Raw genomic sequence first — 15,000 nt, forward strand, 5'->3', positions numbered from 1 at the left:
CCCGAGATTCATGTCCGATAATGATGCACCCTACTACGGACCTTTTCAATGGGGGCCGGTCCGAATTATTTATGGAAGGTATGATTTTTTTTTTCTCTCTCCGTGCAACTGGTGATTGAAAACGTGCATCTGGTAACCCAAAACACGGTTCTCTATGCGGTTAGCGGTGTTCCCGAGATTCATGTCCGATAATGATGCACCCTACTACGGACCTTTTCAATGGGGGCCGGTCCGAATTATTTATGGAAGGTATGATTTTTTTTTTTTTTCAACACTTTTCCCCTCTTTTTCTCTCTCTGCCGGGGCCGGCCCTGGGTGCTTTATGGACGGTTTAAAACATGACTATGGATGCAAATGCTCATTTTCCTCCGTGCACCTGGTGATTGAAAACGTGCATCTGGTAACCCAAAAATTATAAAAGGGTTTTAAATACTTTTACCCGTCATTCTATTGATATAGCCCGCTAGGGGAGTGCCCCACTACGGCCCTCTCTCTGTCAGGGCCGTCCTTGGGTGCTTTTTACACACTTTAAGAAATCACGATGGATGCAGATTGCTATTAATCCTCCGTGCAACTGGTGATTGAAAACGTGCATCTGGTAACCCAAAATTTCAAATATGGTTCAAAATGAATTTAAAGGCACCCCTCTCATTGTTGCCCGCTATGGGAGCACCCCACTAAGGCCCTGTCTCGGTCGGGCCCGTCCTGAGTGCTTTATAGACACTTTAAGAAATCGCGATGGATGCAGATTGCTATTAATCCTCCGTGCAACTGGTGATTGAAAATGTGCAACTGGTGATTGAAAACGTGCACCTGGTCACCCAAAACACGGTTCTCTATGCGGTTAGCGGTGTTCCATCTATTCATGTCCGCTTATGGCGCACCCTACTACGGACCTTTAGCAATGGGGGCCGGCCCGAATTATTTATGGAAGGTCTGATGATGATTTTTTTTTTTTTTTCACCATCTCTTTCTCTCTCTGCCGGGGCCGGCCAAGAGTGCTTTATGGACGGTTTAAAACATGACTATGGATGCAAATGCTCATTTTCCTCCGTGCACCTGGTGATTGAAAACGTGCATCTGGTAACCCAAAAATTATAAAAGGGTTTTAAATACTTTTACCCGTCATTCTATTGATATAGCCCGCTAGGGGAGTGCCCCACTACGGCCCTCTCTCTGTCAGGGCCGTCCTTGGGTGCTTTTTACACACTTTAAGAAATCACGATGGATGCAGATTGCTATTAATCCTCCGTGCAACTGGTGATTGAAAACGTGCATCTGGTAACCCAAAATTTCAAATATGGTTCAAAATGAATTTAAAGGCACCCCTCTCATTGTTGCCCGCTATGGGAGCACCCCACTAAGGCCCTGTCTCGGTCGGGCCCGTCCTGAGTGCTTTATAGACACTTTAAGAAATCGCGATGGATGCAGATTGCTATTAATCCTCCGTGCAACTGGTGATTGAAAATGTGCAACTGGTGATTGAAAACGTGCACCTGGTCACCCAAAACACGGTTCTCTATGCGGTTAGCGGTGTTCCATCTATTCATGTCCGCTTATGGCGCACCCTACTACGGACCTTTAGCAATGGGGGCCGGCCCGAATTATTTATGGAAGGTCTGATGATGATTTTTTTTTTTTTTCACCATCTCTTTCTCTCTCTGCCGGGGCCGGCCAAGAGTGCTTTATGGACGGTTTAAAACATGACTATGGATGCAAATGCTCATTTTCCTCCGTGCACCTGGTGATTGAAAACGTGCATCTGGTAACCCAAAAATTATAAAAGGGTTTTAAATACTTTTACCCGTCATTCTATTGATATAGCCCGCTAGGGGAGTGCCCCACTACGGCCCTCTCTCTGTCAGGGCCGTCCTTGGGTGCTTTTTACACACTTTAAGAAATCACGATGGATGCAGATTGCTATTAATCCTCCGTGCAACTGGTGATTGAAAACGTGCATCTGGTAACCCAAAATTTCAAATATGGTTCAAAATGAATTTAAAGGCACCCCTCTCATTGTTGCCCGCTATGGGAGCACCCCACTAAGGCCCTGTCTCGGTCGGGCCCGTCCTGAGTGCTTTATAGACACTTTAAGAAATCGCGATGGATGCAGATTGCTATTAATCCTCCGTGCAACTGGTGATTGAAAATGTGCAACTGGTGATTGAAAACGTGCACCTGGTCACCCAAAACACGGTTCTCTATGCGGTTAGCGGTGTTCCATCTATTCATGTCCGCTTATGGCGCACCCTACTACGGACCTTTAGCAATGGGGGCCGGCCCGAATTATTTATGGAAGGTCTGATGATGATTTTTTTTTTTTTTTCACCATCTCTTTCTCTCTCTGCCGGGGCCGGCCAAGAGTGCTTTATGGACGGTTTAAAACATGACTATGGATGCAAATGCTCATTTTCCTCCGTGCACCTGGTGATTGAAAACGTGCATCTGGTAACCCAAAAATTATAAAAGGGTTTTAAATACTTTTACCCGTCATTCTATTGATATAGCCCGCTAGGGGAGTGCCCCACTACGGCCCTCTCTCTGTCAGGGCCGTCCTTGGGTGCTTTTTACACACTTTAAGAAATCACGATGGATGCAGATTGCTATTAATCCTCCGTGCAACTGGTGATTGAAAACGTGCATCTGGTAACCCAAAATTTCAAATATGGTTCAAAATGAATTTAAAGGCACCCCTCTCATTGTTGCCCGCTATGGGAGCACCCCACTAAGGCCCTGTCTCGGTCGGGCCCGTCCTGAGTGCTTTATAGACACTTTAAGAAATCGCGATGGATGCAGATTGCTATTAATCCTCCGTGCAACTGGTGATTGAAAATGTGCAACTGGTGATTGAAAACGTGCACCTGGTCACCCAAAACACGGTTCTCTATGCGGTTAGCGGTGTTCCATCTATTCATGTCCGCTTATGGCGCACCCTACTACGGACCTTTAGCAATGGGGGCCGGCCCGAATTATTTATGGAAGGTCTGATGATGATTTTTTTTTTTTTTCACCATCTCTTTCTCTCTCTGCCGGGGCCGGCCAAGAGTGCTTTATGGACGGTTTAAAACATGACTATGGATGCAAATGCTCATTTTCCTCCGTGCACCTGGTGATTGAAAACGTGCATCTGGTAACCCAAAAATTATAAAAGGGTTTTAAATACTTTTACCCGTCATTCTATTGATATAGCCCGCTAGGGGAGTGCCCCACTACGGCCCTCTCTCTGTCAGGGCCGTCCTTGGGTGCTTTTTACACACTTTAAGAAATCACGATGGATGCAGATTGCTATTAATCCTCCGTGCAACTGGTGATTGAAAACGTGCATCTGGTAACCCAAAATTTCAAATATGGTTCAAAATGAATTTAAAGGCACCCCTCTCATTGTTGCCCGCTATGGGAGCACCCCACTAAGGCCCTGTCTCGGTCGGGCCCGTCCTGAGTGCTTTATAGACACTTTAAGAAATCGCGATGGATGCAGATTGCTATTAATCCTCCGTGCAACTGGTGATTGAAAATGTGCAACTGGTGATTGAAAACGTGCACCTGGTCACCCAAAACACGGTTCTCTATGCGGTTAGCGGTGTTCCATCTATTCATGTCCGCTTATGGCGCACCCTACTACGGACCTTTAGCAATGGGGGCCGGCCCGAATTATTTATGGAAGGTCTGATGATGATTTTTTTTTTTTTTCACCATCTCTTTCTCTCTCTGCCGGGGCCGGCCAAGAGTGCTTTATGGACGGTTTAAAACATGACTATGGATGCAAATGCTCATTTTCCTCCGTGCACCTGGTGATTGAAAACGTGCATCTGGTAACCCAAAAATTATAAAAGGGTTTTAAATACTTTTACCCGTCATTCTATTGATATAGCCCGCTAGGGGAGTGCCCCACTACGGCCCTCTCTCTGTCAGGGCCGTCCTTGGGTGCTTTTTACACACTTTAAGAAATCACGATGGATGCAGATTGCTATTAATCCTCCGTGCAACTGGTGATTGAAAACGTGCATCTGGTAACCCAAAATTTCAAATATGGTTCAAAATGAATTTAAAGGCACCCCTCTCATTGTTGCCCGCTATGGGAGCACCCCACTAAGGCCCTGTCTCGGTCGGGCCCGTCCTGAGTGCTTTATAGACACTTTAAGAAATCGCGATGGATGCAGATTGCTATTAATCCTCCGTGCAACTGGTGATTGAAAATGTGCAACTGGTGATTGAAAACGTGCACCTGGTCACCCAAAACACGGTTCTCTATGCGGTTAGCGGTGTTCCATCTATTCATGTCCGCTTATGGCGCACCCTACTACGGACCTTTAGCAATGGGGGCCGGCCCGAATTATTTATGGAAGGTCTGATGATGATTTTTTTTTTTTTTCACCATCTCTTTCTCTCTCTGCCGGGGCCGGCCAAGAGTGCTTTATGGACGGTTTAAAACATGACTATGGATGCAAATGCTCATTTTCCTCCGTGCACCTGGTGATTGAAAACGTGCATCTGGTAACCCAAAAATTATAAAAGGGTTTTAAATACTTTTACCCGTCATTCTATTGATATAGCCCGCTAGGGGAGTGCCCCACTACGGCCCTCTCTCTGTCAGGGCCGTCCTTGGGTGCTTTTTACACACTTTAAGAAATCACGATGGATGCAGATTGCTATTAATCCTCCGTGCAACTGGTGATTGAAAACGTGCATCTGGTAACCCAAAATTTCAAATATGGTTCAAAATGAATTTAAAGGCACCCCTCTCATTGTTGCCCGCTATGGGAGCACCCCACTAAGGCCCTGTCTCGGTCGGGCCCGTCCTGAGTGCTTTATAGACACTTTAAGAAATCGCGATGGATGCAGATTGCTATTAATCCTCCGTGCAACTGGTGATTGAAAATGTGCAACTGGTGATTGAAAACGTGCACCTGGTCACCCAAAACACGGTTCTCTATGCGGTTAGCGGTGTTCCATCTATTCATGTCCGCTTATGGCGCACCCTACTACGGACCTTTAGCAATGGGGGCCGGCCCGAATTATTTATGGAAGGTCTGATGATGATTTTTTTTTTTTTTCACCATCTCTTTCTCTCTCTGCCGGGGCCGGCCAAGAGTGCTTTATGGACGGTTTAAAACATGACTATGGATGCAAATGCTCATTTTCCTCCGTGCACCTGGTGATTGAAAACGTGCATCTGGTAACCCAAAAATTATAAAAGGGTTTTAAATACTTTTACCCGTCATTCTATTGATATAGCCCGCTAGGGGAGTGCCCCACTACGGCCCTCTCTCTGTCAGGGCCGTCCTTGGGTGCTTTTTACACACTTTAAGAAATCACGATGGATGCAGATTGCTATTAATCCTCCGTGCAACTGGTGATTGAAAACGTGCATCTGGTAACCCAAAATTTCAAATATGGTTCAAAATGAATTTAAAGGCACCCCTCTCATTGTTGCCCGCTATGGGAGCACCCCACTAAGGCCCTGTCTCGGTCGGGCCCGTCCTGAGTGCTTTATAGACACTTTAAGAAATCGCGATGGATGCAGATTGCTATTAATCCTCCGTGCAACTGGTGATTGAAAATGTGCAACTGGTGATTGAAAACGTGCACCTGGTCACCCAAAACACGGTTCTCTATGCGGTTAGCGGTGTTCCATCTATTCATGTCCGCTTATGGCGCACCCTACTACGGACCTTTAGCAATGGGGGCCGGCCCGAATTATTTATGGAAGGTCTGATGATGATTTTTTTTTTTTTTCACCATCTCTTTCTCTCTCTGCCGGGGCCGGCCAAGAGTGCTTTATGGACGGTTTAAAACATGACTATGGATGCAAATGCTCATTTTCCTCCGTGCACCTGGTGATTGAAAACGTGCATCTGGTAACCCAAAAATTATAAAAGGGTTTTAAATACTTTTACCCGTCATTCTATTGATATAGCCCGCTAGGGGAGTGCCCCACTACGGCCCTCTCTCTGTCAGGGCCGTCCTTGGGTGCTTTTTACACACTTTAAGAAATCACGATGGATGCAGATTGCTATTAATCCTCCGTGCAACTGGTGATTGAAAACGTGCATCTGGTAACCCAAAATTTCAAATATGGTTCAAAATGAATTTAAAGGCACCCCTCTCATTGTTGCCCGCTATGGGAGCACCCCACTAAGGCCCTGTCTCGGTCGGGCCCGTCCTGAGTGCTTTATAGACACTTTAAGAAATCGCGATGGATGCAGATTGCTATTAATCCTCCGTGCAACTGGTGATTGAAAATGTGCAACTGGTGATTGAAAACGTGCACCTGGTCACCCAAAACACGGTTCTCTATGCGGTTAGCGGTGTTCCATCTATTCATGTCCGCTTATGGCGCACCCTACTACGGACCTTTAGCAATGGGGGCCGGCCCGAATTATTTATGGAAGGTCTGATGATGATTTTTTTTTTTTTTCACCATCTCTTTCTCTCTCTGCCGGGGCCGGCCAAGAGTGCTTTATGGACGGTTTAAAACATGACTATGGATGCAAATGCTCATTTTCCTCCGTGCACCTGGTGATTGAAAACGTGCATCTGGTAACCCAAAAATTATAAAAGGGTTTTAAATACTTTTACCCGTCATTCTATTGATATAGCCCGCTAGGGGAGTGCCCCACTACGGCCCTCTCTCTGTCAGGGCCGTCCTTGGGTGCTTTTTACACACTTTAAGAAATCACGATGGATGCAGATTGCTATTAATCCTCCGTGCAACTGGTGATTGAAAACGTGCATCTGGTAACCCAAAATTTCAAATATGGTTCAAAATGAATTTAAAGGCACCCCTCTCATTGTTGCCCGCTATGGGAGCACCCCACTAAGGCCCTGTCTCGGTCGGGCCCGTCCTGAGTGCTTTATAGACACTTTAAGAAATCGCGATGGATGCAGATTGCTATTAATCCTCCGTGCAACTGGTGATTGAAAATGTGCAACTGGTGATTGAAAACGTGCACCTGGTCACCCAAAACACGGTTCTCTATGCGGTTAGCGGTGTTCCATCTATTCATGTCCGCTTATGGCGCACCCTACTACGGACCTTTAGCAATGGGGGCCGGCCCGAATTATTTATGGAAGGTCTGATGATGATTTTTTTTTTTTTTCACCATCTCTTTCTCTCTCTGCCGGGGCCGGCCAAGAGTGCTTTATGGACGGTTTAAAACATGACTATGGATGCAAATGCTCATTTTCCTCCGTGCACCTGGTGATTGAAAACGTGCATCTGGTAACCCAAAAATTATAAAAGGGTTTTAAATACTTTTACCCGTCATTCTATTGATATAGCCCGCTAGGGGAGTGCCCCACTACGGCCCTCTCTCTGTCAGGGCCGTCCTTGGGTGCTTTTTACACACTTTAAGAAATCACGATGGATGCAGATTGCTATTAATCCTCCGTGCAACTGGTGATTGAAAACGTGCATCTGGTAACCCAAAATTTCAAATATGGTTCAAAATGAATTTAAAGGCACCCCTCTCATTGTTGCCCGCTATGGGAGCACCCCACTAAGGCCCTGTCTCGGTCGGGCCCGTCCTGAGTGCTTTATAGACACTTTAAGAAATCGCGATGGATGCAGATTGCTATTAATCCTCCGTGCAACTGGTGATTGAAAATGTGCAACTGGTGATTGAAAACGTGCACCTGGTCACCCAAAACACGGTTCTCTATGCGGTTAGCGGTGTTCCATCTATTCATGTCCGCTTATGGCGCACCCTACTACGGACCTTTAGCAATGGGGGCCGGCCCGAATTATTTATGGAAGGTCTGATGATGATTTTTTTTTTTTTTCACCATCTCTTTCTCTCTCTGCCGGGCCGGCCAAGAGTGCTTTATGGACGGTTTAAAACATGACTATGGATGCAAATGCTCATTTTCCTCCGTGCACCTGGTGATTGAAAACGTGCATCTGGTAACCCAAAAATTATAAAAGGGTTTTAAATACTTTTACCCGTCATTCTATTGATATAGCCCGCTAGGGGAGTGCCCCACTACGGCCCTCTCTCTGTCAGGGCCGTCCTTGGGTGCTTTTTACACACTTTAAGAAATCACGATGGATGCAGATTGCTATTAATCCTCCGTGCAACTGGTGATTGAAAACGTGCATCTGGTAACCCAAAATTTCAAATATGGTTCAAAATGAATTTAAAGGCACCCCTCTCATTGTTGCCCGCTATGGGAGCACCCCACTAAGGCCCTGTCTCGGTCGGGCCCGTCCTGAGTGCTTTATAGACACTTTAAGAAATCGCGATGGATGCAGATTGCTATTAATCCTCCGTGCAACTGGTGATTGAAAATGTGCAACTGGTGATTGAAAACGTGCACCTGGTCACCCAAAACACGGTTCTCTATGCGGTTAGCGGTGTTCCATCTATTCATGTCCGCTTATGGCGCACCCTACTACGGACCTTTAGCAATGGGGGCCGGCCCGAATTATTTATGGAAGGTCTGATGATGATTTTTTTTTTTTTTCACCATCTCTTTCTCTCTCTGCCGGGGCCGGCCAAGAGTGCTTTATGGACGGTTTAAAACATGACTATGGATGCAAATGCTCATTTTCCTCCGTGCACCTGGTGATTGAAAACGTGCATCTGGTAACCCAAAAATTATAAAGGGTTTTAAATACTTTTACCCGTCATTCTATTGATATAGCCCGCTAGGGGAGTGCCCCACTACGGCCCTCTCTCTGTCAGGGCCGTCCTTGGGTGCTTTTTACACACTTTAAGAAATCACGATGGATGCAGATTGCTATTAATCCTCCGTGCAACTGGTGATTGAAAACGTGCATCTGGTAACCCAAAATTTCAAATATGGTTCAAAATGAATTTAAAGGCACCCCTCTCATTGTTGCCCGCTATGGGAGCACCCCACTAAGGCCCTGTCTCGGTCGGGCCCGTCCTGAGTGCTTTATAGACACTTTAAGAAATCGCGATGGATGCAGATTGCTATTAATCCTCCGTGCAACTGGTGATTGAAAATGTGCAACTGGTGATTGAAAACGTGCACCTGGTCACCCAAAACACGGTTCTCTATGCGGTTAGCGGTGTTCCATCTATTCATGTCCGCTTATGGCGCACCCTACTACGGACCTTTAGCAATGGGGGCCGGCCCGAATTATTTATGGAAGGTCTGATGATGATTTTTTTTTTTTTTCACCATCTCTTTCTCTCTCTGCCGGGGCCGGCCAAGAGTGCTTTATGGACGGTTTAAAACATGACTATGGATGCAAATGCTCATTTTCCTCCGTGCACCTGGTGATTGAAAACGTGCATCTGGTAACCCAAAAATTATAAAAGGGTTTTAAATACTTTTACCCGTCATTCTATTGATATAGCCCGCTAGGGGAGTGCCCCACTACGGCCCTCTCTCTGTCAGGGCCGTCCTTGGGTGCTTTTTACACACTTTAAGAAATCACGATGGATGCAGATTGCTATTAATCCTCCGTGCAACTGGTGATTGAAAACGTGCATCTGGTAACCCAAAATTTCAAATATGGTTCAAAATGAATTTAAAGGCACCCCTCTCATTGTTGCCCGCTATGGGAGCACCCCACTAAGGCCCTGTCTCGGTCGGGCCCGTCCTGAGTGCTTTATAGACACTTTAAGAAATCGCGATGGATGCAGATTGCTATTAATCCTCCGTGCAACTGGTGATTGAAAATGTGCAACTGGTGATTGAAAACGTGCACCTGGTCACCCAAAACACGGTTCTCTATGCGGTTAGCGGTGTTCCATCTATTCATGTCCGCTTATGGCGCACCCTACTACGGACCTTTAGCAATGGGGGCCGGCCCGAATTATTTATGGAAGGTCTGATGATGATTTTTTTTTTTTTTCACCATCTCTTTCTCTCTCTGCCGGGGCCGGCCAAGAGTGCTTTATGGACGGTTTAAAACATGACTATGGATGCAAATGCTCATTTTCCTCCGTGCACCTGGTGATTGAAAACGTGCATCTGGTAACCCAAAAATTATAAAAGGGTTTTAAATACTTTTACCCGTCATTCTATTGATATAGCCCGCTAGGGGAGTGCCCCACTACGGCCCTCTCTCTGTCAGGGCCGTCCTTGGGTGCTTTTTACACACTTTAAGAAATCACGATGGATGCAGATTGCTATTAATCCTCCGTGCAACTGGTGATTGAAAACGTGCATCTGGTAACCCAAAATTTCAAATATGGTTCAAAATGAATTTAAAGGCACCCCTCTCATTGTTGCCCGCTATGGGAGCACCCCACTAAGGCCCTGTCTCGGTCGGGCCCGTCCTGAGTGCTTTATAGACACTTTAAGAAATCGCGATGGATGCAGATTGCTATTAATCCTCCGTGCAACTGGTGATTGAAAATGTGCAACTGGTGATTGAAAACGTGCACCTGGTCACCCAAAACACGGTTCTCTATGCGGTTAGCGGTGTTCCATCTATTCATGTCCGCTTATGGCGCACCCTACTACGGACCTTTAGCAATGGGGGCCGGCCCGAATTATTTATGGAAGGTCTGATGATGATTTTTTTTTTTTTTCACCATCTCTTTCTCTCTCTGCCGGGGCCGGCCAAGAGTGCTTTATGGACGGTTTAAAACATGACTATGGATGCAAATGCTCATTTTCCTCCGTGCACCTGGTGATTGAAAACGTGCATCTGGTAACCCAAAAATTATAAAAGGGTTTTAAATACTTTTACCCGTCATTCTATTGATATAGCCCGCTAGGGGAGTGCCCCACTACGGCCCTCTCTCTGTCAGGGCCGTCCTTGGGTGCTTTTTACACACTTTAAGAAATCACGATGGATGCAGATTGCTATTAATCCTCCGTGCAACTGGTGATTGAAAACGTGCATCTGGTAACCCAAAATTTCAAATATGGTTCAAAATGAATTTAAAGGCACCCCTCTCATTGTTGCCCGCTATGGGAGCACCCCACTAAGGCCCTGTCTCGGTCGGGCCCGTCCTGAGTGCTTTATAGACACTTTAAGAAATCGCGATGGATGCAGATTGCTATTAATCCTCCGTGCAACTGGTGATTGAAAATGTGCAACTGGTGATTGAAAACGTGCACCTGGTCACCCAAAACACGGTTCTCTATGCGGTTAGCGGTGTTCCATCTATTCATGTCCGCTTATGGCGCACCCTACTACGGACCTTTAGCAATGGGGGCCGGCCCGAATTATTTATGGAAGGTCTGATGATGATTTTTTTTTTTTTTCACCATCTCTTTCTCTCTCTGCCGGGGCCGGCCAAGAGTGCTTTATGGACGGTTTAAAACATGACTATGGATGCAAATGCTCATTTTCCTCCGTGCACCTGGTGATTGAAAACGTGCATCTGGTAACCCAAAATTATAAAAGGGTTTTAAATACTTTTACCCGTCATTCTATTGATATAGCCCGCTAGGGGAGTGCCCCACTACGGCCCTCTCTCTGTCAGGGCCGTCCTTGGGTGCTTTTTACACACTTTAAGAAATCACGATGGATGCAGATTGCTATTAATCCTCCGTGCAACTGGTGATTGAAAACGTGCATCTGGTAACCCAAAATTTCAAATATGGTTCAAAATGAATTTAAAGGCACCCCTCTCATTGTTGCCCGCTATGGGAGCACCCCACTAAGGCCCTGTCTCGGTCGGGCCCGTCCTGAGTGCTTTATAGACACTTTAAGAAATCGCGATGGATGCAGATTGCTATTAATCCTCCGTGCAACTGGTGATTGAAAATGTGCAACTGGTGATTGAAAACGTGCACCTGGTCACCCAAAACACGGTTCTCTATGCGGTTAGCGGTGTTCCATCTATTCATGTCCGCTTATGGCGCACCCTACTACGGACCTTTAGCAATGGGGGCCGGCCCGAATTATTTATGGAAGGTCTGATGATGATTTTTTTTTTTTTTCACCATCTCTTTCTCTCTCTGCCGGGGCCGGCCAAGAGTGCTTTATGGACGGTTTAAAACATGACTATGGATGCAAATGCTCATTTTCCTCCGTGCACCTGGTGATTGAAAACGTGCATCTGGTAACCCAAAAATTATAAAAGGGTTTTAAATACTTTTACCCGTCATTCTATTGATATAGCCCGCTAGGGGAGTGCCCCACTACGGCCCTCTCTCTGTCAGGGCCGTCCTTGGGTGCTTTTTACACACTTTAAGAAATCACGATGGATGCAGATTGCTATTAATCCTCCGTGCAACTGGTGATTGAAAACGTGCATCTGGTAACCCAAAATTTCAAATATGGTTCAAAATGAATTTAAAGGCACCCCTCTCATTGTTGCCCGCTATGGGAGCACCCCACTAAGGCCCTGTCTCGGTCGGGCCCGTCCTGAGTGCTTTATAGACACTTTAAGAAATCGCGATGGATGCAGATTGCTATTAATCCTCCGTGCAACTGGTGATTGAAAATGTGCAACTGGTGATTGAAAACGTGCACCTGGTCACCCAAAACACGGTTCTCTATGCGGTTAGCGGTGTTCCATCTATTCATGTCCGCTTATGGCGCACCCTACTACGGACCTTTAGCAATGGGGGCCGGCCCGAATTATTTATGGAAGGTCTGATGATGATTTTTTTTTTTTTTCACCATCTCTTTCTCTCTCTGCCGGGGCCGGCCAAGAGTGCTTTATGGACGGTTTAAAACATGACTATGGATGCAAATGCTCATTTTCCTCCGTGCACCTGGTGATTGAAAACGTGCATCTGGTAACCCAAAAATTATAAAAGGGTTTTAAATACTTTTACCCGTCATTCTATTGATATAGCCCGCTAGGGGAGTGCCCCACTACGGCCCTCTCTCTGTCAGGGCCGTCCTTGGGTGCTTTTTACACACTTTAAGAAATCACGATGGATGCAGATTGCTATTAATCCTCCGTGCAACTGGTGATTGAAAACGTGCATCTGGTAACCCAAATTTCAAATATGGTTCAAAATGAATTTAAAGGCACCCCTCTCATTGTTGCCCGCTATGGGAGCACCCCACTAAGGCCCTGTCTCGGTCGGGCCCGTCCTGAGTGCTTTATAGACACTTTAAGAAATCGCGATGGATGCAGATTGCTATTAATCCTCCGTGCAACTGGTGATTGAAAATGTGCAACTGGTGATTGAAAACGTGCACCTGGTCACCCAAAACACGGTTCTCTATGCGGTTAGCGGTGTTCCATCTATTCATGTCCGCTTATGGCGCACCCTACTACGGACCTTTAGCAATGGGGGCCGCCCGAATTATTTATGGAAGGTCTGATGATGATTTTTTTTTTTTTCACCATCTCTTTCTCTCTCTGCCGGGCCGGCCAAGAGTGCTTTATGGACGGTTTAAAACATGACTATGGATGCAAATGCTCATTTTCCTCCGTGCACCTGGTGATTGAAAACGTGCATCTGGTAACCCAAAAATTATAAAAGGGTTTTAAATACTTTTACCCGTCATTCTATTGATATAGCCCGCTAGGGGAGTGCCCCACTACGGCCCTCTCTCTGTCAGGGCCGTCCTTGGGTGCTTTTTACACACTTTAAGAAATCACGATGGATGCAGATTGCTATTAATCCTCCGTGCAACTGGTGATTGAAAACGTGCATCTGGTAACCCAAAAATTATAAAACGGTTTTAAATACTTTTACCGGTCATTCTATTGATATAGCCCGCTATGGGAGCACCCCACTAAGGCCCTGTCTCGGTCGGGGCCGTCCTTCAGTGCTTTATATACAGTTTCATATATTACGATGGATGCAGATTGTGATTGTTTTCCAAAAGACCCGTGTGCATCTGGTAACCCAAAAATTATAAAACTGTTTTAAATCATTTTACCGGTCATTCTATTGATATAGCCCGCTAGGGGAGTACCCTACTACGGCCCTCTCTCGGTCAGGCCCGTCCTTAGGTGCTTTATATACAGTTTAAGATATTACGATGGATGCAGATTGTGATTGTTTTCCAAAAGACCCGTGTGCATCTGGTAACCCAAAAATTAAAATATGGTTCAAAACCCGGGTAACACCACTCTATTTACGGACATGACAGTAGAGCTTACCCCCTGGAGCTATTGACCTCCAGGCTTGTAGGCCCTTACTCACCACCCGGTATCACCCCTCTATTTCGGGGATGATACCAGCAGGGGACCCCCCCCACCTCCACAACCTCGCATACCAGGTGAACCAGGGCACCCACACTTAAGCACCCCTCCTCGGACATTAAAGCAGATAACCGCGCTGTTATGAACCGCGTGCACCTGGTCACCCAAATGGAACTTGTGCACCTGGTCACCCAAAAGGACCGGCGTGCACCTGGTCACCCAAAGGCCGGCGTGCACCTGGTCACCCAAAAGGACCATGTGCACCTGGTCACCCAAAGGCCGGCGTGCACCTGGTCACCCAAAAGGACCGTGTGCACCTGGTCACCCAAAGGCCGGCGTGCACCTGGTCACCCAAAGGACCATGTGCACCTGGTCACCCAAAAGGACCATGTGCACCTGGTCACCCAAAGGCCGGCGTGCACCTGGTCACCCAAAAGGACCATGTGCACCTGGTCACCCAAAGGCCGGCGTGCACCTGGTCACCCAAAGGACCATGTGCACCTGGTCACCCAAAAGGACCATGTGCACCTGGTCACCCAAAGGCCGGCGTGCACCTGGTCACCCAAAGGACCATGTGCACCTGGTCACCCAAAGGCCGGCGTGCACCTGGTCACCCAAAGGACCATGTGCACCTGGTCACCCAAAGGCCGGCGTGCACCTGGTCACCCCAAAGGACCATGTGCACCTGGTCACCCAAAAGGACCATGTGCACCTGGTCACCCAAAGGCCGGCGTGCACCTGGTCACCCAAAGGACCATGTGCACCTGGTCACCCAAAGGCCGGCGTGCACCTGGTCACCCAAAGGACCATGTGCACCTGGTCACCCAAAGGCCGGCGTGCACCTGGTCACCCAAAGGACCATGTGCACCTGGTCACCCAAAAGGACCATGTGCAACCTGGTCACCCAAAGGGCCGGCGTGCACCTGGTCACCCAAAGGACCATGTGCACCTGGTCACC

The sequence above is a fragment of the Oncorhynchus mykiss genome, unplaced genomic scaffold (assembly GCF_013265735.2).
Source record: "Oncorhynchus mykiss isolate Arlee unplaced genomic scaffold, USDA_OmykA_1.1 un_scaffold_516, whole genome shotgun sequence".
Classification (NCBI taxonomy): domain Eukaryota; kingdom Metazoa; phylum Chordata; class Actinopteri; order Salmoniformes; family Salmonidae; genus Oncorhynchus; species Oncorhynchus mykiss.